The sequence below is a fragment of the Bacillus rossius genome, chromosome 8, assembly GCF_032445375.1.
Source record: "Bacillus rossius redtenbacheri isolate Brsri chromosome 8, Brsri_v3, whole genome shotgun sequence".
NCBI lineage: Eukaryota > Metazoa > Arthropoda > Insecta > Phasmatodea > Bacillidae > Bacillus > Bacillus rossius.
The window spans coordinates 35,065,320-35,091,541 of NC_086336.1; the positions used below are offsets into that span (position 1 = coordinate 35,065,320).

Consider the following 26,222-nt stretch of genomic DNA (forward strand, 5'->3'; position numbering starts at 1 on the left):
CTGTATTTATTATTACACTTACAGCATTCTCAGAAATTAGTTCAATTTTAAACGCCAATGACATTAAAGTGGAAAGAACTTGTAGAAGCGTCACTATAAACTTAAAGCATTTTATAAGTTATGTTTGTGCTATGCTATAACGAAGCCAAATTCGAATACTAATTGATAAAAAAAACATAATGGCCTAAAACGTCGTTGAAACTAAGATGGCATCCTTTGATTCTTACCTAACCCTCACAATACCAATAGGCATGCCAGAGAAAAACAAAATTGGATGCAGCAACGGCGGGCTTGCAGCAGTAAAGAGCCTAAGAAAACTAAGGGCCGTAGCAAAATATATAGTTAGTTGTCTAATTGTAGAGTATGTCCAGAAAATAATGTACCACATACAAATCTTAATAGTATTGTTACGAATGTGAGCAGGGCCGCGGCGCGTGCAGGTTCGGAGCTGGCTGGCGGCCCCGCACGGCCACTGATGTCACGTGGCCGACGAAACGTGAGACTTGCCGCGCGCGCCTGGTAGATTACAAGGGTCGTCGCTTCCCCCCCTCCTTCCCTTCTCTCCCCTAGTGACGCTCTGCCTTTGACACGTTATCTGACACCTTGCTGCTGGGGAGTTAAGTGAGCCGCCGACGCGTGTCTCGATATTTCTGGTGTCGGGTCGGCGCGAAATGGCGCGACTGGCTCAAGCCGCGCTCGCGACTTCTAGAAGTGGCGCCTGGGCCTATATAAGACCAGGACGCCGGCCTCCGTTGAGTTGGGAGCTGAGTTGGGAGTTCAGTTCCGGGGCGAGTGTCTGGGCGATTGTGACGCGGGTGCGGCGGAGTTCCTGGGCGAGCGAGTTCCTCGGCGAGTGAGTTTCTCGGCGATAGTTGGGTGGCGAGAGTGCCGCGGGTGCGGCGAGAGTCTCAAGCGAAGTTCCGAGCGAAGCGTCGAGTGGACCCTCGGCGAAGGGAAGTGCAACGGCCGCGGCGGAGTGCGGCGACGAAGTCCCGCGACGGAGGTCCACGAGGGGTGCTGTGGCGAGAGTTGCGCCAGAGGTGCGGCCCAGTGAGGTGTGCGGTGTGTAAGAACCGAGTGACTGGGGAATTAACATTTTTAAGTGTAATTGATTATTAGGCATTTTTAGAAGATTATTTGTTAGTGATGTAAATATTGGCAATCAATAAAACTGTGTAGTAAAATCTTTAATTGGGCTATCCATTTATGAACCCGGTAGTTTTCCCTCGACGATTTATTATTTATTAATTTTTAATAAATCGTAACAGTATCAACTGTAAGCATTGTATAGTTTTTTTTTTCACGGTCACAATCAAAGAGTAACGCAAACAGTTTTTGATAAGCTCATCTGCCGATGGTCGCGATGACAGAGCTCTTTTTCACCTGACGTAACGCTATGAGATTTTTTTTCATTTGGGGCTTTATAAACGATCGTTCTACGTTCCGCTGCTACCCAATGATTTTCCAGAGCTGAGACACATAGCTGAAGATGCTGTTTGCTTCCAGTACTCCAAACGTGTTAACCAAAGTGTGGGAAGAATTGTTCTTTAGGTTGGACGAGCACCGTATAACTACAGGTGCACATATTGAACATTTGTAAGAAAAACTAGGTTAATTCACCTTCATTTTGAGGTTATGGTTTGTTGTGAATAGTCTAAATTAAACTGTTATAATATACAATTGAAACTGGTACATTCTTTTATGAACATTCTGTACATGGGCGCGATGGGGATCAACCATTACACTGCCGGTCAGTCCTAACGACTTAGGGTATCCTCACGATCGATACACTCAAAATTGTACACATTATATGTACTAAGAACTGCGGTAAAAATGATCCCGATATATAAATTAATTTACGGATATCTTCATAAGTATACAGGTGCAAATGTTATTTACTTCAAAATTAAACTCACGGTAATAGTTTTTTTGGAATACCAACATAACGTTAAAAAAAAACTAGTTAATATTGAATAAATAAACTATATGTCAATTTCCCTTAAATTCAATTTTAAAATCTTTAAAGAGCATTTTCTCGTTTTCTAGGGCCCTCTGATGCAAGATATTTCAGGACGTTGAAAGGGACACCTACCTGCTTCTGCTCACACGGTTGAAGCCAAATGGGTGAGTCCCAATTCACACCCTCCCCTTGTATGACATTTTCCCAGCGATATATATTTTCTGTTTTTTGACCTAGTGCCTGTCGGTCAAATGAATTTTCTGTAAAATGACTTTAGATTTAGTGCCTAATGGACAATGACTTGTCGGCCAACTGCCTGTTGCCAGAGTTCATACATTTTCCCCGTGAGATATAGTTTCTGTTTTTCGGTTTAGTGCCTGTCGGCCAACTGGCTTTCGGCCTACTGACATACAGCCGTTCGGAAGTCGGAATGTGGCGTATTTTCTACGGAAAAAAAATAATTTATTGGTTTGAGGCGTATTCGTTGTTGAAAACTGTAATTTTAATGTCACATATAGCTGGGGCTGCAATATTGTTATTTTATACTCACGTGCGTGTGAATTCCGTACTCGTGTTTTTGTTTGCGCGTGTCTGTGTGCTTCTGTTTGGCGGGCAATGGCTGGCCTTTTGCCTGTGAGGACGTGCGGCCAGTGGCGGCAGGCAAATCAAAGTGTTCTTTGAATGTTTATTTAAATTTAGAAGATTTATACGAAATGTTGTTTGGTCATATGCCATTGCTGGTTATACTGTGTGTCAGAGAGAAACCTCGACAAAAGTTTGAATAAACAAACACTCCAGAAAAAAAAGCCGAAATAAGCCGAAGTAAAAAAGGCAGATGCATAGAAAACACAGGGAATTTGTCAGAAAAAAATATAACAGCACAGACGAACAAAGTGGGCTGTCAACAACGAGACAGGTGCAACAATAACAGTAAATACAGACAAACAACAACCTTTGACAACACAGCAACAAATAGACGGACCCAACCGTGAACTAAAATTTATTTATTTTTGATAAAGCAGAGACGCACAGGCGAACCCAGCGATGACAACACAACGACGACAGCACAGACGAACACAATAGGCTTCCTAAAGCCTAGTACACACTAGTAGACATGTTGCGCGATTTTTGTCTCTGAGACATGTCTAGAGTTGTCTATGTAGACATGTCTATAGACCAATCGCCGTCTACGAGTCTGTTGCGAGACAAAAAATCGCAGGTCTATAGTCTCCGGATTGGAATGGGAGACCATAGACTGAATACGACCGATTGAAAAGTTTTTGTATCAAGTATAACAAATTTTTTGGTTCAACTAGTGTACTAAGAGCATTCTGTAGTCTATAAATAGGTTCAAAAAAGAGCATAAGTATCGTAAAACTGGATAACGGCCTCGCAGACCACTGGTACCATTTGCGATATTGCCTGCTTAGAGATTCTGAAGGTGTACATGAGGCTTGTGAAAGAGGAAACGCAGGGTGACAGCCAGTTGAAGAGAAGCTGGAATAGTTTCTCTAAAATTTGTATCTTTCTTCATTATTAGTCCTCCAACCCTCAGAAGCAAATCTTCAAAATCAGCAGATGTCAGCCGGGTAAAATTTCGAAAACCCATAGCGTCTTCCAGTCTTAATTTATTTAATAACGTATTATACCGAACCTAGGTCCTTCTGCGAACACTTCACGCGTCCACCAACGTTTACGTTTTCGCGTTCTTTCGCTTGCAATTAGTACTAAGCAGGTACTCTTTCCGCACAAAACAATGTCCTCCATCATGGACTGACGGAGACGAGACGAGAAATTCAAATCGTAGTGTGGACGCTAGACGAGACGAAGGACGGTGCCCATAGACGGTCTGTAGGCCATATATCTAGACCGTCTATATACGGTCTGTAGACAAATCGCGCAACATGGTCTATTAGTGTGTACTAGGCTTAAGACATACAGTGGCGCATGTCCTAAAAACATTAAAAGTAAATCAGAGAGATCGATAGTGCCGAAATGGCAGCCAGGTGAAATAGGTACTGATCCCTGTGAGGATGTTCGTGGGGGGGGGGGGGATGTAGGTGGTTGTTGAGGGGAATTGAAAGGAGTGGAAGATGGGGGAAGGGAGGGGTGGCGCCAGCCGCTGATTAAAACCCGGCTGCGGGCCGCCGCTCGGAAACCAATATCTGTGATCCTGGCGAGTTGTGTGGGGGCGAAACAGACACCGCCAAACAAAACAAGTGTTTCCCCCCCCCCCCCCCGTCCGATCGAGCACTCCCGAGACCACAACTCCCCGTCAACAAACACACGTCTGTCCTGAATCCTCAGGAAGGATGGGATCTGCCCCAGTGGCGGCGGGACTATTATCTCAGGGAACACCTCGCCCACTAGCCTTCAGTGAGGGTCACGTTCTCAGGAGAGATAATAGAACCTCAGTCAATAGAAGTATTTCTAGTCCATTGGTCACAAGGGTCATAAAAAATGTAAATTAATATCTATACATCGACTATAATAATATATATATACGATATCGTATATATATTTATAAAATAGGATGTTGGTATGTATGACGTTGATAAAATCCAACACCGTTTGACCGATCGCTATGAAATGTGGCCCATCGAAGTGGTTTTTCATGGAGAATTAATTTTTGTTTCTCGCCATTAGATAGCGCTGCAGCACATCAAATTACAAAACGTTCTACCTATCGCCATGGTCAAACAGAAAAATTATTATAGATTATAGACATACAAACAGCATTGTGTGTCATTTTTCTATGCCCACCACACTGTCATATAGCGGTATACATTATGCTTTAACTTGCGGACAATATACCACCCTGCGTTCAACCCGGGCAAAGCCGGATACTGCAGCTAGTAGTTTATAATATTGAAATTTTTTTCCCGGGGTGTATCTGAAGTTTTTTAAACAAGATTAAAAAATCTTATTTATTACAAAATATCGGTTTGGCTCAATGAGGAAAGCTCCAACGAATAAGTGCCGCATCGAGAACAACCTAGGTCACCCGTCTCTAAAGCCTTCAGACAATGAACAAGTGATTTTTGTTCTTTGGGTCAAAGGCCAATTGTTTTCTCAGTTAAATGGTTGCTATTCGCACTGTATCATGAACATGATACCACCCTAATAATGATGATATTTTTTTCCGATCTCACGAAGTTAATTTTTTGTCGTTATTTGCAAGCACACACAATAATTTAAATCCTGTTATTTACATTTAAATAACTTATTTTTGAATACAACATACTCCTTATGTCTGCCAAACAATATTCTTCAAAGTTTATAAATTACTTTTTTGAAATTAATAAGTTGTGGTAAAAACTAAATATAAAACATAATTGAATCAATTATAAATTTTAAATTCGCAATCACGATTTCTGCTTAAGATGGTAAAACCTTTTGACAAGAAAAATACATTAAATTCGTTAAATTTTATTTTATATTTTGCTCTTTTGATAAAGTAATTGAACATACGTAAGATTTCTTTCATAATTAAAAAAATGCATCCAATAAATTTACTGTGAACAGCAGGGGTGAAACTCTGTAAGATTCGCCTGGGGGCGGCAAGGGGTTAGAAACTGCGTCCCCAGGATTTTCAGCATTTTTTTTTTCAAAAATAACTCAATTTTCACATTGGTTAATTATGTTTTCTATGTAAAGAAAGCCGAGCAGCATATGGCCTAACCATTAATTTACAGTGACTACAAAGAGTGAAGCAGAAAATATTTCCATGTACAAATTATTCCTGTGAATTTAATTTGAGCTATTTGCTAACATAGACACAGTTTTCATTTAAGAAAAAAAATTGGTTGTCTGTATAGTCGGTTTACGGACGATAGTTCAACGTGACAACGTCATAACAAAACATTGATGAATGATTGCATACTTTTATGAATAAAATTGAATCATTTTTATTGAATTATCACTATTTTGTATGGATACAAAGAAGGAGTGAAATGAAATCTACAATTTAATTGATAAATTTACTTTTATTTGCACTCATTAATTCAAATATGTTTATTACTTTAACGAAGATATTATTTTAACTATAACTTTTATACATGTTTGCTATTTAACTTCTTCCAATCTGTGTTATTCTGTTAGGATAGGACGATGATAGGAAAAGTAGGAAACGAATGGGAGTGTTTCAAGTTTAATGTGCCTCGAAAAAGTCAAATCGATGGTTGTTCCAATCGAGTGGAAGAGAGATAGATGCGGCGCAAGCGTACAATGAGCGTAACGGGACACAGCGTAACGGGACAATGTGCGTAACGGGACACTTTTTCGTGCGTGCAGCCGGCGTTCATCGATTTATTAGACGTCACGTCAAAAATTTCTTACAAAAACTAAGTAAGTTTATAACACCCCACCAATAAATCACAATTTGCCAAAAGTGTTTAGTTCCAGTGCGACACGGACACCTGCCTGTCCCCCCTCCTTCCCCAAGGATGTACTCCCATGGTGGGGAGTCACGTAAGTGTTACAGACGTCGTTCTCAGTCGCCCGTATCGTACTTGTAGAAGGTCGTAAGGAAATATAACGCTCGCTGAAGCACGTATTGTGCGGGCCGAGGGTTGGAAACCAATATTTCAGACCTTGTGCGACCCGGTGTTGGTTCATTAGCGCACTGAAGTGAATATTTGGTTTACCCAACAATGCATTTGTTTGTTTTCTTATGGAGGAATAAGCAAACACAGTTAACTCAAACAAATATTTTGTAATTGGTAGGATTTTGCTGACCCTACAAAATGGTTTAGTCAATTTAACTAAATATTTTGTTGGATATTAATATATATATATATATATATATATATATATATATATATATATATATATATATATATACACATAAAATTTGATTAGGGCGAAAAAAATACTTTGTTACCTAAAGTAAATATCTGTTTCGCCACACACGAACAAATATTTAATAGTATCGACCAAAAGACCAAAAGACCAAAAGACTGTGCGGTAACATATTTCGCGTTAGTAAAAAATAAGTTCGTGTTCTGGGCAAGCAAATTATTTTAAAAAAAAAATACTATTCTACTATCTTAGAATGTTACAGAAAAGGCTTTGTGAGAAGAAAAAAAATTATATAAATGATTTTGGAAATAGTTTTAAGGTAACGATATATAAGAAATCGCAGGTTTAGGAGGGTAAGATCAACCAAAGCAGGCGCTATTAAAAATATAAGTACATTTATAAATCAAAATTCATAGTTTTTAAAAAATTGGGTAAGTGGGATATAAGCTTCACAGTATTGTGTTGAGATTCTGCAATGTTTAATTTTTTTATAGCGTTAATTATAATTTACAAAACATGTAAAATACGCACTAAAAAGTTTTTTTTTTAACCTTTGCCTATGACCCCCTGCCCCTCCAGTGACGAATACCATCTGCCACCACTGGTTCACGCTATAGCATGGGGCCATGTCTGCCCCTAAAAGAGGGGGGGGGGGATAGCGGAAACCAGGTCAAACCCGACGGGAGCCCGGCACGAAGGCTTAGTACAAAGTTTTGAAAAGTGCTCTCTTCTTTCCCTACTTTAATCTCTCAGTTGGCCTGTGAGTAATGCTCCTTTTACACACTTTTGAGCGCCCGAACAGGATATATACATATAAACTGGTGCAGATGTAGTTTTTATAAGACGCTTCTTTGATGAAAATAAAGTTTCAAAATAAGGGGTTGTAATAGCATTTGCACTGGTTTTATAGTTTTACAAAAAAGACAATAAAATATAAATAAATTTAAGTGGTTTTACAAATATACAACAACAAATAAACGTAATTTTAAAATATCTTTGAAATAGTGAAATCGCATTTTTGTTCTCTTCCGCTAGACAATAATCGAACACTGTGCTTCTGATATTGTTTAGTTATGATAGACACGTTCGTCTTGCACACTTTATACAATTGGTGGACCTCACTGCGAATATATGTTATGAAAATATAATTCTTCAAGGTTCACATAATATTGATCACCATATAATTTTATTCTTCGGTTGTTATCAATGAACAAAGGGGTAAAATCATCAGCGAAATTTAGTAGCAACGGATACTTGTAGCCTACTTATGATTTAATTTTATCATTCGTTTTCTGACGGAAAACGTCAGTTTGAAATTCAGGTGATAAATTTTCTTGATTAAATGCGATTAGGAATACATGCTTATTTTTTCAATAATTTGCAAATCTTAACATAATCACCCACCACAACTTTATTGGCAGGCATCTCGTTTCAGGTCATTGATGTAAAATATTTGAACACTTAAACTTTTAAACGTTTGAGTGGCTTAGCTTACACAAAATTGAATACATACATATGATATAATATAAATGTTGTGTATGTGTGGGTAGGTGTAAGTTTCTGCATCGCATACTTATTTGCGTAATAACCTACCAAATTTACATTTTTATTGCATTTGGGTAATTCAAATAAAACTAACTGAATTATTCTTTACAGATCTACAAGTTTTTAGGGTTAAAGACAATGCCATTGGCTACTTTTTACTGAGGATTCAATTACTCTCTGAAAAAAAAATCACTTTTTTCTTTAATATGTAATGATTTTGATAGCCAAGTAAAATAATGTAAATTTATCTGAAAGAAATTCAAAACACTAAAATCATAAAGTATCCACTGGCATTGCCCTTGAACCTAAAAAAAAATTAGTTTCTTTTCTTATACCTTTAATTCCCCTTATTTGTACGTACAAAAAAAAGTCTTGATAATATCACTTTCACTGATAATCATGCAAAACGTTTTATATATATATATATATATATATATATATATATATATATATATACACACACACACACACACGTTTTGTAAATGTAAGCCACTGAAAAAAGTCTATTTGTTTAAGAGTGTTTAACTGAGAGACCTGAAATGGGACGCACGGCATTAAATATAAAAGGTCGTGCATGCCCACTCTGCACGTAACAGAAGCGGATTCGCCTCCCCTCGCCAGCTGTCCTGCGACAAGCTGCTGCCCTCAGGGCTGACGGAAGGACGTGCGAGGAGGGGGATGCGGAGGGACCAGCGAGACACGCACACGCCGCGCGCGCTAAACCGCTGGTACACGGACTGGCCGCGCCTGCTCCGCCCCAGGGGTAATCTCTCGTCAGCCGCGGGCGATTGTCATCGATATTGCCCGGTGTGTCCGCGATGTCCCCTGCGCCGGCCCCCTGCAGGCAACCCGCGTTACACGCCCGTCCGACGGGTTGCATAACGTTCCGCTGTTCCCCCATTTCCTTCATTAGCATTTGACGAGTTTTTTTTTCTTCTGAAACACCATAAATAATTCAAATGGTTATGTTCCCTCTAAATATTCCTCTTAAATTAACATCCATTATAAATTTATTCATCAAATTTACTTATTTAATGGTTTTTTATATATATTTGATAAAATTATACTGAGCTATCTTTAGCTCTCTTACGAGCTGGAGATATATTTTTTAGAAGTCTCTCTTAGTGAACACTGTCCTAGTCACAGATAAACTCTATTATATTTTCACGTTAATTTTATATTTGTAATTATTATTTTTTATTTAATGCATTAATTGGTAACCAAACCAAAATATGTTGAGCTCAAAAATGCTAATACAGCCATCTCAGTTGTTTAAATCAAATTGAATATAATTTAACTAATGTTTCATAAAAAGAACCTTTTTCTACGAAGTTGAATGTATGCAATTATAAGTGTACACACGGTTTCCCTCTGTTGTGCCCACGATCCTTCAGTAGTCAAAGGGACGCGTGGGAAGATTCACAACTGTCGTGGATGAAAGTCTCGTCGCCTGTCGCCCGTCGTCGGTGGTAAAAATTTCCACCACTTGATTGATTCACTTCTTCCCTCGGAGAATCATGGAGCGTCAGTTGGCGTCGATTGAGAGCTAGTCCTCGCGATGGGTTGAAAAAGAGGAAGGGGGAGGGGGGTAGAGGTTTGGGAACGGGGTTGTTAAAGGCTTGCCCGTGACTTGTACGGAGGAGGAAGGTTGAGAAAGGGATAGAGAGAGAGAGAGGCAGGGAAGATTGGAAAGGGTGCAGGCGTGTGGGGAAGAGGCAGAGAGAGAGATAGAGAGATGGAGAATTCGCCATCCAGGAGATGGTTTTTCACCATGATGGGTCCCGCGGCGGCGGGTGGTGGGGGGTTGGGACGAAGAAAGGCGTGGGAGGCGTAACCATTCGCTTTAATGTTACGGAGCCATCTGTGCCGGCGGCCTGGCGCGCTCACACGCGCACACGTCCGAACTCACGGAGAAAACTTCAAACCTCTCGACTCGTGTTCCAGTTACATGATCAGCTTAATTGAACGCGATAACGACGTCGCGCGGTCGGCGTTCGTATCTCCTCCGCTACCGCTCCCCGGAGTCCCGCCGATCTCTGCGCGCGACCCCGGGGTTCGAACAGCCGGCGGGCTGACGGCTTGCGGCGCGACCTCACTCCTGCGTGGGCACAGTCGCTTCTTCGAGGGCCTTGCCTACCCCCGCGCACACACACACGCGGTGCGCAGAGCCCCAGAAGGAACCACGCCATTTGAAAACCGCCCAAGATACCCGAGAGGTGTATGCTTATGAGAAGCACCCAAGGGCCCCGCCTACCCGGGCACACACACACGCGGTGTGGAGAGCTTCAGGAAAAACAACGCGATTTCAAAACTACTCATGATATCCAAGTGTGGTCCGTTTAATAAAAACATTTAAGAGTTCGCTGAGGGCCGAAATGTTCGTTCGATTGCGGATTAAGTTTTTAAACTGTTTTTTTCGGAGAGTTAAAATGGCTAAAACGCGTTTTTATTCAGAGTAGTTTTTAGGCGTAAAACAACCAGTACAGATTCTTGAGGGCACTTACGGGACTTGCATTACACCTTCATCTTCATTTATCGCTCATATAATGCTACGGTCACCGGTCAAAATTTAAACAGTTATCCTGTGACTACGAGAAGACTGCGCGCCAGTTCAGAGCCATGCGCTTAGAGGCGATACCGCGCTAGAAACACCAGCGAGTGTTAACACTTGTTATCCCGCCTCAATAACACAAATATCCTCTTGATTAGGTGGGCCCTTTAAGAGGTTAATTCAAAACCGTAAATAACATAATTTCGTACTCTCAGTTCTTGCTGGGTTGAAATAAAAGTTTGACTTTCAATTAATTAAAACAATTTAATAAACTCTCATTGACTCGATTAAACTATTTCCAAGCATTGGCTATGGTGATAATATTAATTCAACATGAGTAATGACAAAAAATACGAAATCACAGAAGTTCAATATTTAAAATATCATCCCTTTATTAGACATCGTCCCCTTCTTCTTGGGTTTTTAAATTTTTTATAATGAAAGTTTTAATATATGTAGCCACATTTTATGGCGTTGGAGGGCTAAACTATACCTAATATCAATTCATGTTCTTATACTTTGTGGCGGTCTGATATTTATCAACATGGCAGCCAGCGGTAAATGACACCTGGTTCAATGCAAACAGGTATTCAACTGTCATACTAATTACACCAATCCACAAGCTTTAGCTTCTACAGAAAATCAAAGCGAGACCCTGTGCTCTGTTATAGCAGTAACATTATAGCGAAAGCGGTGTTGCAAGCTGTGGTTAGATTTTTAAAAAATCCTTCCAAATGAATACAATCTTGTTTTTTTTTTTAAATTTTATTTTGGATGCCATAAAAAGATTTTAGTCCATTCACAAGGCTTTAAAGTCCCATCGGGCTTTCTCTGATAGGACATATTTGTATTAATTTTTTACTTTTTAGAAATACATAAAGCCTGCTTTGACATCCCTCGTTTTTTCTTGTTATAGCATTTTGTGTGTTGGTATTTATTTCATGATCTATGCTAACAGTGAAATATATTATTATGTAACTACAATTCGTAGCTGTCACTGCTGGATTGGATATCTTTAGTTCAGATGAATTGAAGGCTTTATGTCCACGATTGTTTCACCGAGACTTCAGGCGATAGAATTGCAAAAATTATAACTATGCTCGTGAGTTTTTTTTCATGCCTGGGAATCGGGATCCAAACCGCGACCCTTGCCACACAATGTGACGCATTAGCAATTTTATCATGTAACATAAATTAGGATGAACCCAAGTAATTGTTTTACATAATTTATTCCTACGCTATTTATTAAAAAAAAATCGTGTGATATTGGGGAAAAAAAATTGGTTGCTATACAGAAATTGGTACAATTATTTTGCTGTCAACAACGAAACAAAATTTTTTAATGTCTTAATCATCCATGATAAATATGTTTTCATTTCCTGACTTTGTCTGGAAGGAGAAACAGTTATCTCCGCCTGGCCTATTTCAAAACAATTGGTTAAAAAGAAAAGGCACTTACTAGTATTTTCCAATATAACTACGAAATAAACGGTCCCTTGAGCTGCAGTACATGAGAATGTACCAGATGGATTAACGACGAGAATAATGGTCTGTGACATGACAGACGCCCGGTCTCTTGGAGGCCTGTCGCACACTGCATTCGTCGGCTGCAGCATGTATCCGTGGGCTCACCTCTGTGGGCTGGGCGGGCGAGATTGTGGAGACATTCGACGCCGTGGAATTCGTCCAGCAACGACCCGTCTGTGCCCAAATGTTTGGAAATGTGCACGGAACCGAAACGAATGAACAATGAGGGCTGCTGAATTATATAACCAGAAGCTCTCTTGGTTACAAGCTGCGACTTTGGTGTGACGTTCGGACAACAGAGTAAATGCGATGATTGCTGACATTACTTCTTTATACAGTGATTACAAACGAGAAATTCAACCCTAGCGAAGAAGTCACGAAATGATATAGTCAGACTGTAACCATCATTAACAAAACAATTGAAACTGTAAGTTTTTAACTTACGTCCAAAATTATGTTGTCTCTTTGTAAGATCGATCCTTTTTTTTTACTTTTTTTCGTTAATTAGCGCAGTTCTATTTCATTTTATTTGCCTAATCAGTAGCGAAGGCATTGAAAAAACTGGGCGAGTTTAAGATTTAAAATGATCTCTACAGAATTTTTTTTTTTTTTTAAAATATCAAATCTGAACAGTTTCACAATTAAGTATTGATTAATCTTTGAACGCTACATAAATATATATCGAGAAAAATTTGAAACGATATTTTTCGTTCATTCCTTTAATAAAAATTATTGGTTTTTCAGACGATCCCTGGCAATTAGAGAGTTTCGTTGTGAAACTATGTAGGCTTCATATTCTTTCCAGACCGAGTTTATGTCCGAACGCAATAGTTCGCGTCAAGCCTGATGCAAGCCTACTGAAGTATAAATACTGGAAAATGTAAGTAAACGCCTTTAAGATGGAGAATATTTTTAAAAGCAAAAAAGTTAATATGTAAACCTAGCTGCATAAAGGAAATCGTTTAGTCAAGTTCGTAGTTGGCAGACGAGAGACCCGGAAGTAATTTTATCGTACAATTTTTATAGCGGAGTCTTAGAATGGCAACGGCATTACGCGACGGCCGAACGTACGCACAGCCTAATAACCCACCCCCGCTTCCCCGCCGCGACAAGAAAAACTGAGAGGAATAAATCAGCATTTAGTCCCGTCGCAAAGTCTTTCTCCAGAGCAGAGCGAAGGAGCAATTTGGTCCGTCTCTGGTGTAAAGCCATCATTTTTCTTGGTTTCTTCCTCCCCGCAGACTCCGCTTCAAGACGGCACGAAGCAGTCCCTGGACCGCGGCAACTGCAACATTCGCTGCTTCTTGCTACCGACTCGGTGCTGGTATCTGGCGCACACTAGACGATTATGTTTTTTACTGAAACGACAATAATCAGTGGTACGGCATTTATTTATTTTCTATTGATCGGTGTCTTAAACAATTCTAAGTATAGTTACGAACTTGCTACCAGTACTTTTTACAGATTTCCATTTTGATATTTAAATTAAAAAATAAGTGATTTGCTTCTAACCAGTGGTTATTTCATCTCTTATAGTAATTGATTTTATGAGCGGAATTTACAACCTTATTTTTTAAAGTAACAGTGAATGTTTTTTTTGTAACAAATATTGGTGCGTATCGAGCTGTCTTTGAATAATGGTATAAATATAAAGTTAAATTTGTCTTGTATATAATTTAAAAGTTAGATGATTACTCCATTCGTTGATTAAAAATATGTTATACATATATTATATGTAATAAATATAACGAATATCGTTAAAAATTTACGAAAATGGAAATCATAGTAAATGTGTGTTTTTGACTTTAAATAATGTGGTTTTATCACTGTGAAACCATGTTTACTTTTTTGTGATGAGATTACACTAAAAATAGTCTTCAATATTTTTAGTATTATTTGAAGGACAAAAAAAGACGTGCCTGTAATAGAGTAATTTTGTTGTTAAGATATTTTAGTCACATACAGCTGTATATTTATAGCAATATTACTACTACTTGATTTAAAAGAATTGTTGACGGTGCGATACATGCATACTTATATTTGATTTTATTATCCTGCTTATAAATATTTTGGTACCTAGAATATTGTGAGGGTATGCAGCAATGGAATATCGTTTAGTATGCAAAAATTGACATGAATCTACACAATTTCATTTAAAACTTTGCATGTTTACTTGATGTGATAATCTATTCTAATTGCATAGATTTTCCGAAGTTATAGTTTTCATTATATCAACATTTAATATGGTTTTAATTATTTCAACAGATAATGTGGTGAAATTGAAGGAAATATTTCTTTCAGAGTATGGAAATAATATTAGGTATTATTGGAAAAATAATTAAATAAATATATATATATATATTCATTTTCATTGAATTTCTTTTCTTCAGTAGGAACACGGAATTGCTTATTTGATTGCTACTTGTACTTATATAGCTACCTCATATTTTTTAAATGAATGGCATTGGCAGTCTGCGAGTAGTGACATTAGTTTTTCGCTCTGGTCACCATAAAGTATTTAAAGAATTTGAAAAATGTCTAGTGTAATACATATAATTAGAAATTTTCCTTTAATAAAATATAAGCGCAAATGTTTTTTTTAATCTAGAAAGTACGTTTTATATAATGCTGTGGTAACTATCGGTAAAACGCAGAAACATTATTGTTAGAGACCCGGAAAATTCGCGGGTTCATTTCGTGTTATGCTAAAATTCAAATAATTATACCTTAGTGCTGCTTCTGTCATTGGTTCACTGTTAATCTGGAGGACTGAGGGCCAATTAGAGGCCCTCACTCATAGAAGTGTCGAATCACGGGCCACCCAGTCGAGACGACTCACAAGTCAGCAGCCAATGAACAGTTGGCATTTGCCCGAGTGTGTAGAGGATATTGGAGTCTATCCTGGAGGTCATTGAACCCGCGAATTTTCCGGGACTCTAATTATTGTATACATTTGCAAAATACTAGTGTTTTCGGAATGGAAAAGGACCAAATGGTCAGATATAATCAATGATCATTGCAAAGCTAGACTAACCTACGGTTGCTGTTAAAGTTTTGTTTGAAATAAGGTATTAACGGGCCCGCCTAATCAGGGTAAGTGCGACGTTCGCTAGTGCTTTAAGCGCGGTGTCGCTTCTAAGCGCACAGGACAACTGTGAGATTTCAGCGGTGACTGTAACATCATATGGCGGAGAAACGCAGAATGACTTGTAATGCGTCCGTTGAGGTCTTTCAGGAATCTTTGCCAGGTTTTTCATGTCTATAATTCATTGTGAAGATTCGCGTTTTAGCCATTTTCACTCGTAAAAATAAATAAATACGGAAACAGATACACTCATCCGCCCTCAGCGTATTATTAAGTGCTTGTCGTAAACAGAAAGCAGTGCGATGTCTTTAGCAGTTTATCTTTATCGCAGTATGTCTTTATCGCGTGGTTTATATCTGAAGCTCTGCACACCTTACGTGTGCCCAGGTAGGCGGGTTGTCGAATAACTGCGGTGAAATTTATAACTGTCTGTTCGGGTGAAAATACAACAGCACTGGACCCCGAAACGTGGCCTGCCATCGCGTTTCTGGTTTCGCAATTACACCCTGTCCCAGTTGCGGTTTGATACAAGCGTCTGCACTCGTGCGATCACTGCGTGGTTTCATAGCCCGGTGCGCTTATTGTGACCACTTCGTGAAACGACCAGATGCTTTACGCTAATGGCAATTTGATGCGTATCGCATGCATCGACGTCCACAAAGCTAAATTTCACTTGAAAGGCTCTGACTGGCATGGATACGTACAAACGATGACAAAAGTTGCGCATCAGTTGTGATATTAATTAACAGCTGAACTGCCATCCACGTTGCAAAGGAAGATAACGGAAGTCATTATTATATCGATTTCTGTCATTTTCACTTTCGTGTGAAAATTTTCGTTAATAGCGCAGTGTTGAACACATAGCACTTACTTGCACCAACTGGCTTAATTATAAGTCTTTAAAGTCTTGTGACAATTTTGTTTCCGCTTGCGCGGCTGTATTTTAGAAACAAATACAGTAACGTGACAGAAATAAATACAAATACTTTTTTGTAAGAAATTTTATTTGATTTGCTCGGTAATACCCCGTGAAATTTAATATTATGAATAATAAGTATAATATTTTTAAGAGCTCTTTATATTTTTTGGAAGTAAGTTTCTTTGTGTATAAACTCGGTAAAATGAATGGAACGTACACTGTGGAAAATTTTAATTATGTTCTTAAAAATGTAAATGAAGTTTATAAACATATTACAATCGTATGGGAAATTCGCCACTCGAATATGGTACATTTCCCTTGCTTCTGACGTTTCTCTAAACAAACTGAGATTGAGATAATATAGAAAAATGAGAATTTTCCCATAATGTAGTATAGCTTAGACGAATAGGAACGCTTGCATCGTGCATGATTGACAAGAATATAAAACCTGTAATATAATCTGAACGACTTGACAGAATTCGATGGAATTTGTTTTGACGGAGACCTCAATATACAGAACAAGTCAATACAGTCTATAGTTTAAAAAAATTGATTACGATTTGTTCATATAATAGGTGCTTAAAACAAAAATAAAATGACCGTAAAATGATTAAAATCACATTAAAAATTCTCCATAATAACCACATCTTAGAAATAAAATAATTACAATTTGAAGCTAATTTTATTTTAACTTACTTCAACATTATATTATGCAATTGTAAAAGAAAATCATTTAAATACATTTCATTCTAAGATACTGTTATTATATAGTGGTTTATCATGTAATTTTAATTATTTTACAGGCAAATCTTTTTCATTAGATTTTTTTTTGTTTTCAAGTTTTTTTTATGAAAAATAGTTTGAAATTTTTTTAATATACGGAATTCACCGTTTATGAACATTCCGGTGTCCGTAATTTAAAACATTTAGCCGACAAAACCAACCACATTAAATTCCGTAAAGTCGTTCATATTAAAATATATTTTTATATTCTCGTCATTCATGCACGATGCGACCTTACCCATCCTCTCATTAAGAGGAATACATGTTTATAGAAATTAGACCAAAAATTATTTTTAAGTGTAGATATTTCAATATATTTGAAGTGTAGATATTTAAAGTGTATATATTTGAATTGTAGATACATATTTGAAGTGTAAATTTTTGAAGTGTATTTATTTGAAATGTATATAGTTGAGGTGTAGTTACATATTTGAATACAGTAGGAGACGTAAGCAATTATTGTTATACATGATTGTTTTTATTAATTTTGATTTCTATTGAGGTTAATGTCTCGTCGGAAACGAGAACTTCACAGACAGAAATAAACGAAATTAAGGACAATGAGGAAGGAATTGGCGTAGCCAAGTGCTTGTCAAAAGATATTTCGAGTAAACATGGAAAACCAAAATCAGGATAGTCGTACCGGCTGATACACTCACCAGGGAACGGACGGGTGACCAAGTACGTAAAACGTAACAGCAGACGTACGAGTGACAAATATTAATTAGACACTAAGGCAGTAGCATAACACAAATAATTATTTTCCAAAGGGCACTAATCAGCTTGAAGACAATAATATTCCAGGGAAGTTATATCCTGATATTTCTCCGAACACACTGCGAACACTAAAGACATTGTCATAGTATGGTATTACAAAACATTTGCTGGTAAGTGCATTAAATGAGAGTAAATAAAAATGGCTCATATATTAGTTGACATATTAATGCGGAAAATCGTCTTAAAGAACCATTGAATTAAAATAAATTTTATAAAAGGAATATTTTGGTTCTGAAAATTGCTAAAATACAATGAAATAGATAGACCGTTCTTAACACACACACACGTCCGTTCAAAAATATACTTAACACTGTAAACAAACCCCTTTACAAACCAACCTAAAACATTTACACAAAAAATATTAGTAATATAATTAATAAAAAAAGTTCAACGTTCAGCTGTTTGATACAACTATTTAAAAGGCTTGAAATTAACGACAGCTCTGAAGTATTAACTGAAATATGCGATAATACACCAGTTGTTTACTTGCCTCGCAGGCACAAGTGGAGCGAGTAGCGAAAATAGGCCCCGCTCAGAGCACGAACATCCTCGATGACGAGTTGAACAGGAGAGTTCAGCCTGTACAGTTGAACAGGAGAGTAAAGCCTGCCCAGTTGAACAGGAGATTTCAGCATGTCCAGTTGAACAGGAGGGTTCAGCCTATCCAGTTGAACAGGAGATTTCAGACTGTCCAGTTGAACAGGAGGGTTCAGCCTATCCAGTTGAACAGGAAATTTCAGACTGTCCAGTTGAACAGGAGGGTTCAGCCTATCCAGTTGAACAGGAGATTTCAGACTGTCCAGTTGAACAGGAGGGTTCAGCCTATCCAGTTGAACAGGAGATTTCAGACTGTCCAGTTGAACAGGAGGGTTCAGCCTATCCAGTTGAACAGGAGATTTCAGACTGTCCAGTTGAACAGGAGAGTTCAGCCTGTTCAGTTGAACAGGAGGGTTCAGCCTATCCAGTTGAACAGGAGAGTTCAGCCTGTTCAGTTGAACAGGAGAGTTCAGCCTGCCCAGTTCAACAGGAGGGTTCAGCCTATCCAGTTGAACAGGATATTTCAGCATGTCCAGTTGAACAGGAGGGTTCAGCCTATCCAGTTGAACAGGAGATTTCAGACTGTCCAGTTAAACAGGAGAGTTCAGCCTGTTCAGTTGAACAGGAGAGTTCAGCCTGCCCAGTTTAACAGGAGTGTTTTGCCGGCCCAAGACTAAGAATTCCACAGCCCGCCGGCCATGGAAACAAACTAAGGAGCCTCAAGAATTCCACCTCGTGTCGCTCATCACTTGGCCCGCAACAGAAATCGAGCATTAACTGCCATAGTGTCGGGCAGCAACGTCCGTCAAGTATAAAATGTCCACGATAGTAGTCAAATTCGAGACTGCCCACAATTAGGACAATTTCAGAAAATCATTTAAGCCTCGCCGCCTTACTCGCCACGTCTCCTGGCAGCCCAAGTTACCGACAGACAGTTACTAGCGAGTCACTATTCTCACTCGTCATCAAAGCCAATACCTCCGCAAGCGAGTTCAACTTAACAACTCGCTACCTTACTCGCTTGCTCGGCACGCTTTAAATAAGACTTAACTTTAGACACAAAGTCTATAAGCAAATGAAGTTAAAGTAAAACTCTCTGTGAATCTGCGGACTCACCAACATCTGTAGTCCATCCGAGAGGAGGGGGGATAGTGACGTCAGGGGGCGGGCGGTGCTGGTCTCAGTCGTTCTCCCCCCTCACCCAGCTCAGCGGTGGGGTTCATATACCCCTCTCGGGGCGCAGTTCCGCTGGTAGACACTTCCACACGCTGGTAGCTTCCACGTGTCCGGAATAGTGATGTGTCGTTCGTGAACGATTCTTTCAAAATGAACGAATCTTTGATTCGTTCGCTTATGTAAAGAATCTGTTCTTTAAGAGTTTGTTACTCGAAAGCTGAACACGATTCTGGAGAATATAAACGCAGAGAGAACGAGAACGGGCCAGTCTGATTCGTTCGTAAAATGACTCGTGATGACAGAGGTCACAGTAATCCAGTAATTAATATTCGCAGCGTGCGGGTGTTCACACGAGCAAACCGTAACTAATAAATGAAAAATTATGACATGAAAAGGGGTGGGAGTGTGGGTTTGCGTCTCAACAATAATCGCGCTACAGTTATTATGACACACATTTTTTTAACAGTCAGTATACAGCTAGACATCTGGAATTTCAGCTATCCGAGGCGACCACAATACGATTATCAGTCTGCTGATAAAGCCATCCGCCTAGACGTAATGAATACTTGAATTGGTGAACGAGAGCTGACTTTTTATATTTGCCGGATCCTTTTTCCTGTGGTCAAAACTGAAATAAACTAGTCCGAATGTGCAGAATAGCAACGATCAGAATTGCCCGCGCTGTTCGAAGCGAAGCTAGTGAGCAGCTATGCGGGTGTAGGCAGCATCAGGGGTAAAAAGAGCGGCTGTGATCGCGAGTGTGGCGGGTGGAATCTACCTCCAGGTTAGGGCAAAAACAGATAAATTAACTGGTGACAGAAGTCTATCGGTAACACGGCCCACACGCCCGGGTCCTCTGGGATTGCAATCCAACATCTTACTAGTCGCCTTTTTTGTTTTAGTTTTATTAATTTAAGGATGTGTTTCAAAGGACTTATCCAGGAGGGTGGGAGGGCAAGTTAAAAAAAAAGGTGGAAACAGCTGCTTCTCTCCTTCCAAAGTAGAAAATATAAAAATATAATATTTATTTACAGAATTGTTGGTATTTAAAAACTTTGGAATTAACTAATTACGAAATAGAGACATTGCGTTACATGCGAGAAGTCGTAATAACTACGTACAAAATTAGTATGTTCGTACTTTTGTTATTTTTTATTATTGTATTATTGCCAAGATTGACCCCCTTCTCCTATTAAAAATATTAAAAAGGATACACGTGATAGAAGTGAAACGTCTTTGGTAATTCAAACCTTGACTCGTAAGTATATCGTAAGTGATAAAACGACAGAGAGATAGAGAGCGAGAGAGAGAGAGAGAAAGGAAGGAAAAAATCTAACTAAACAAGAATTAACACATTTTTTTACTCACTTAAAAATAACTGATCAGAATATCAATAGTTATTGAACAATCAATAATGAATAATTAAGAATACATATTACTCACTGTTGAAATACTGATTTACACAATAAGTATTTAAAATAATGCATACAGGAAATAACACCATTTTCATGCAAATATGGCCCGTGGCCTGGTGCAGATAATAAGCTCAAACCCCGTTGTGTTGCCCTGTGCCCAATTACTCCCTCAAGTCGGGGTGGCGTCATGCGCAGGCGGGTCCCTACCGCCGCGACCCGCCTATCCCTGCAGCATGGCGGGGCTCAACCTGAGCCGCACGCCGCCACGTGGAGCCCGCTCGAGGGAACTAGTTCTCTGCACCGTCCGCAACGTTTTAGCGTCAGAAATAGTTTCACAGCGAAAACTTTGCATTAATTTGACTCGTATCGCACCCAAATAAGTTTCACTTCAAAAACATGCCCATTTTTCTGTTTTTTTGATGATGGGTATGCTCTTAATGTGGTCGCCGAAGTGATAAAAATTAGTTTTAACGTTTGATCAGAGGAGCAAAGTAATCCCAGACGAGGTCCTGATCTCGGTGGTATAGGGATCTGTGTACATGACCTCCAGCTCTTGGGGGTCGTGGATTTGAGTTCCACCGCATGTACGTCGATGTAGCTGTTAATCGCGGGCCCACCATCACCGCGTAGCAGAAATATGCTGGGTCAGCTTGCACGGCAGCTGGTATGCATGCTCGAAAACTAAATCTCTTGTAAACGTGCTCGGTCGCTGTTATCCTGATGTACATATTGCACAAAAATACGTTTAATATACGGAATTCACGTAAAATAATAAATTATTGCGGTTGATTATTTCTGGTTGCATTTATTTGCCTTATGGAGGTAGTATCCTAAATAATTCTGATTCATTGATTTCGTGTTCGTGATAATTATTTTGAATAAACTATTTATTTTGATTGGTTATAAAATATTTTATTAATAAAAATAGTGTTTATTTGATGATTTTTAGAAACTTAATAGAATAATTTTGTTTCAAACATAGTATGAAATGAGACCAAACAAATGATGCATCACTGTCTGGTACACAGTTTTGAATTAACCGTTTATATGTGGTCTTTGTTTTAAAACTCTTAATTATCAGTATATGATTAGTTAATAAAAATTGATGGTACCCAAAATTATAGAAAACCTGAGTTTGACAAGGTTTTGGGAAAACCAGCACTTTATTGTCATACGAATGATATACTACATATTAATGAAGATTTTATCTCAATAATAATATTGAAATTTACATTTGCTTTTATATTCCTTGAAACCATCCAATAAAGACTTATATTGTTGATTAAACATTTTATTATCAATTAAAAATGGTTGTAAATATTATGAAATTATTACACGTCATTACAATATCAATGAAATTATAGAAGCAAAATAATTTAGGATACTACTCTCTTAAATGTTCAATATGGCTATTTTTACGTTTCATATTAAAATTTTTGGCCTAAGAAATAAATATATACATCTCATATATATAATCAGATGGCGATGGCTAGCAAAGAAATCTTAAAGTGCAGTAATTTCCTTCCTGATGAATTACGAACGGATATTCTAAACTGTGAGAAATTAATAATATTTTTAGCTGGCTACAGCATTTAAATTTTCGAGACTTTCGATATATTACGTTGTACCGTTCTCGAGCATTTCAGCCAATTTATTTGTATTTGTTTAGGATACAGGTTTCTCTTCGGGCGTAAAAAAATATCATTATAAGGTCAATAAAACAAATGATGCATAAAGTCACTCCTGTGACTTAAGTTTCACAGAGTACATATTAAATTTTAGTATTATTATCCAGCTTTATGTGATTCCGGATAAATTTCCAGATGAAATTCACATACCTACGTTGACGGTTACTTAAGATAAATTATCAGTCTGTGCCCAAGGACGGGAACACATCTCAGTTCCCGAAACGTCGCAATTGTTGTCTCAGGAAACCTACTGCGTTCAACTGTACTTTCGTCGTTGTGGTGTCCAGAATATCTGCTCTGTCACATCGCTGGGTTCGCCTGTGCGTCTCTGTTTTGTCTTTGTGTTGTCCATTTTATCTGTTTAGTATTATCGTTGGGTTATTCTGTTTGTCTTTATGCTGTCCAAGGTCATTTTTTTGTCTTTACTTTCTGTTTTTGTCCTACTTTCTCGTCTTGTTAGCCCGCTGTGTATGTCACTGCTATAATATGTATTTTTACTAATTCCTTCTACGATATTTTTTGTTCTGATCATGATTTTATTTTTGTAAATCGCTTATGTTTTCTTTTTTCTGTATGTTTGCATATTTATCTTTCTTATCTGTTATTGAGGCTTCTTATGACATTCAGTATATATATAGCAATGGCGTATGTCCAAAACTACATCTCCTCTATTGCAAGGGCCATTCAATGAATGAATCACCCATATCCATTTTCATAAGATAAATTTAATAACGTGTTTCACCTTAACGATATAGAGTTTCGTTACCAACCTAACGATAGTTATTAAAAAAAAATACCTCCTCTTCCGTTGTTGTAAGTGAAGTTTCAAAGGGTAAGTTTGGTTAAACATCTACGTCCTAGTAGTGAAGCCATCCTCTTAAAACTTTTATTTTTCCAAGAGAGAGAACAGCAGCAAACGAAAATTAAGTTTGCCCCAGCCCAAGAGATCGCTTCATGCACTTTAATTAAATTTACTCTAAAAAAATTAAAATCGCCTTCTTTTTTTTTTTTTTTTTTGGTAGTTATCCACCGTCAGGTTTACACTGTTTTAAACTACTTTTTTTTTTTTTAACTTTGAGTTCCCATCTGGGCAAACCAGGTCCTACAAGCCAAGCCATATTATTTAGAAGGGAAGTTAAAATTGGTTAGTAGGCCGGCCACCCTGACAGCCCTTAACGCGCATTAAGGGACCGCGGACTCGAGAGTAGTGCCCGGTTCCACGTGTCGCTGAGCGATGTGCTGGGAAGGGAGAGCTTGTGCCCTGTTTAACAATGCATCAACTCTGACCCCCCCCCCCTTCCACCCAACCCCCTGGAGGGGGGGGGGGGGGGTCGAGAGTCCTTCATGACTTGTTTATCTCCACCTCGGCCAGGACTGCCAACCTCGCGCGCCGCGAGTTGAGTTTTCCTTCAGCAGATCAGCCGAGGGGTGTCCAACCTGTAAGGGCTTGAGTTCCGATTCAGATGACTTGGGCATGACTGTGAGCCGCACTTCAATAACACGCCAAATTTCATACAACTCGTGAAAATGAAACAGAGGAACCAGTGTGAAAACATGTGCATAGTACAGTTAAAAATAAATATTAAAAAATTTCAATTAGTAGTATATAATAGGGCATCCGGGGATAGGGTCCAGAGGGTGGAGCCAGAGCCGAACCACATCTCTGACGTCACGGCGGCCAGCTCTGACGTCACGGCGGCCATCTTGGACGAGCGTAACGGGACACAGTGTAACGGGATACAGCGTAACGGGACACAGCGTAACAGGACAAGAAGATCACGGCAGCCATCTTGGATCCGCCATTATGGATGACGTCATTGTGTTCTAGAAAATTCCGACGATGTGTTTTCCGCCATTTTGAATGATGACATCACCGTTGCAATTTTTGTTACGGTCGCCATCTTTAACTTTTTTATTTATTATCCGATTTTAATAATTTTTTTTAAAAATTATAAAAAAAAATTAATTTAATAAAATTTTAATAAAAAATATTTAAAAAACAAAATTTAACGACACGGATCTCGGAGTCCTCGGTTCGAACCCGACAAGTGCAAAAAAAATAATTAAAAATGACGACCGATCCTTCCTCAATGGTGGTTGCAGGCAGACTGACTCCCACCACTTTTTTTCAAAGAATATATATCGTCACCTAGTATGACGTCATGTCCGCCATCTTGTCTTCGATGCTGGAAGCCATCATCATTGTATCGTCGGCGAGAGTGCGCTGACGCCATGTTACTTTAATTCTTATCCGCTAGAGTGCAGTAATCATTTATTACTGAGACACCCGCCATCTTGAAATTTGGGAGCCATCTTGGAAATCCGTAATTATTAAGCTAGAAATTCGGGAAAAGTTCCAATATTCAATAAATAAATCAGTCATTAATTTACATATTGATTCGATCAAATCCCGTCCTATGTTCGATACCCGTTCGATGCAAAAATGTTAAATTTTATGTAAAAAATAAAAATTTCAATAAACCATGTTCAACATTCGTAAAGAGTCTCTAAATCCTCTACTACCATCATCCTATCAGACGTCAAGACCACCATATTGGAAATTCGTAATTTTAATGCTAGAGATTCGGGAAAAAGTTCAAAATTCATTAAATAAATTTGTAACCCACATAATGATTGATAGGATCGACTAAGGTCCTTGGTTAAATCCCTGGCCGATACAAAACAATTTTAATTTAAAAAAATACTAAAAAAGTGTTAGGTTTGAGAAAATAAAAACACCACAAGTTCTTTTAAAAAAACCATTTATTACATACATACTACACTACAACAAGTACAAAAAAACACTGACAAATTACTAAAGCCTTTTGGATTCCTCGATTCAACAGTCTTCTTATTGTACGGACTAAGCCTTTTACATGACTTTAAATGTCGATCCGATCCGTTCATCACCGCAGCCAGAGACGGACTGAGGTTCATATCACTTATATAGTCTCATTAGCCGGTACAACACATGAGTCAAATCAATACCATGTTCATTATACGTCTCGGAGCATTTTTTATAATGACGATTTAAGCTATCGAGACGTGAAATTAGTTTATTGCACTTATTGCACTGAAAGTGTATTCTTTGAACATTATTAGAACAACCGCTTCTTTCATGTCTGCGAGCATTTGAGGTGATAGTAATTGATGCGCCACAGTATTTGCACTGATGCGAAGTACGCTCTTCATTAATTGAAGTATTCAATGCTGATGAAACTTCAGCTGATGGTGGAACAAAACATATCGAAGTCTCCTCCAGTGTTGTCAGAGGCGTTGCCAACGGGATCTGCTCCAATATCTTCGGCGCTGACGTCATGGTTCCCGTAGTCGATGGTACATCCTCCATCGAGTTCGACGTTAAAGTCGGTAAAGATGCCACCGAAGTCTCAAGAACAGGCAATTACACGACTTATGCACCAGAACAAACAAACTAGGTGATCCGTACACCGTCGACGG

At 38.6% G+C, this 26,222-nt stretch overlaps 1 protein-coding gene across 1 annotated transcript in view; it reads left to right on the forward strand.

Moving 5' to 3' along the window:
* The first annotated feature begins 2,096 nt into the window (after positions 1-2,096).
* The window catches only part of LOC134535357 (galactose mutarotase-like), a 328,406-nt gene continuing 304,280 nt past the window's right edge, over positions 2,097-26,222 (forward strand). The window contains exon 1 of the mRNA XM_063374427.1: positions 2,097-2,124. The gene's annotated coding sequence lies outside the window, so the exon portion shown is untranslated. The remainder of the gene's footprint in view (positions 2,125-26,222) is intronic.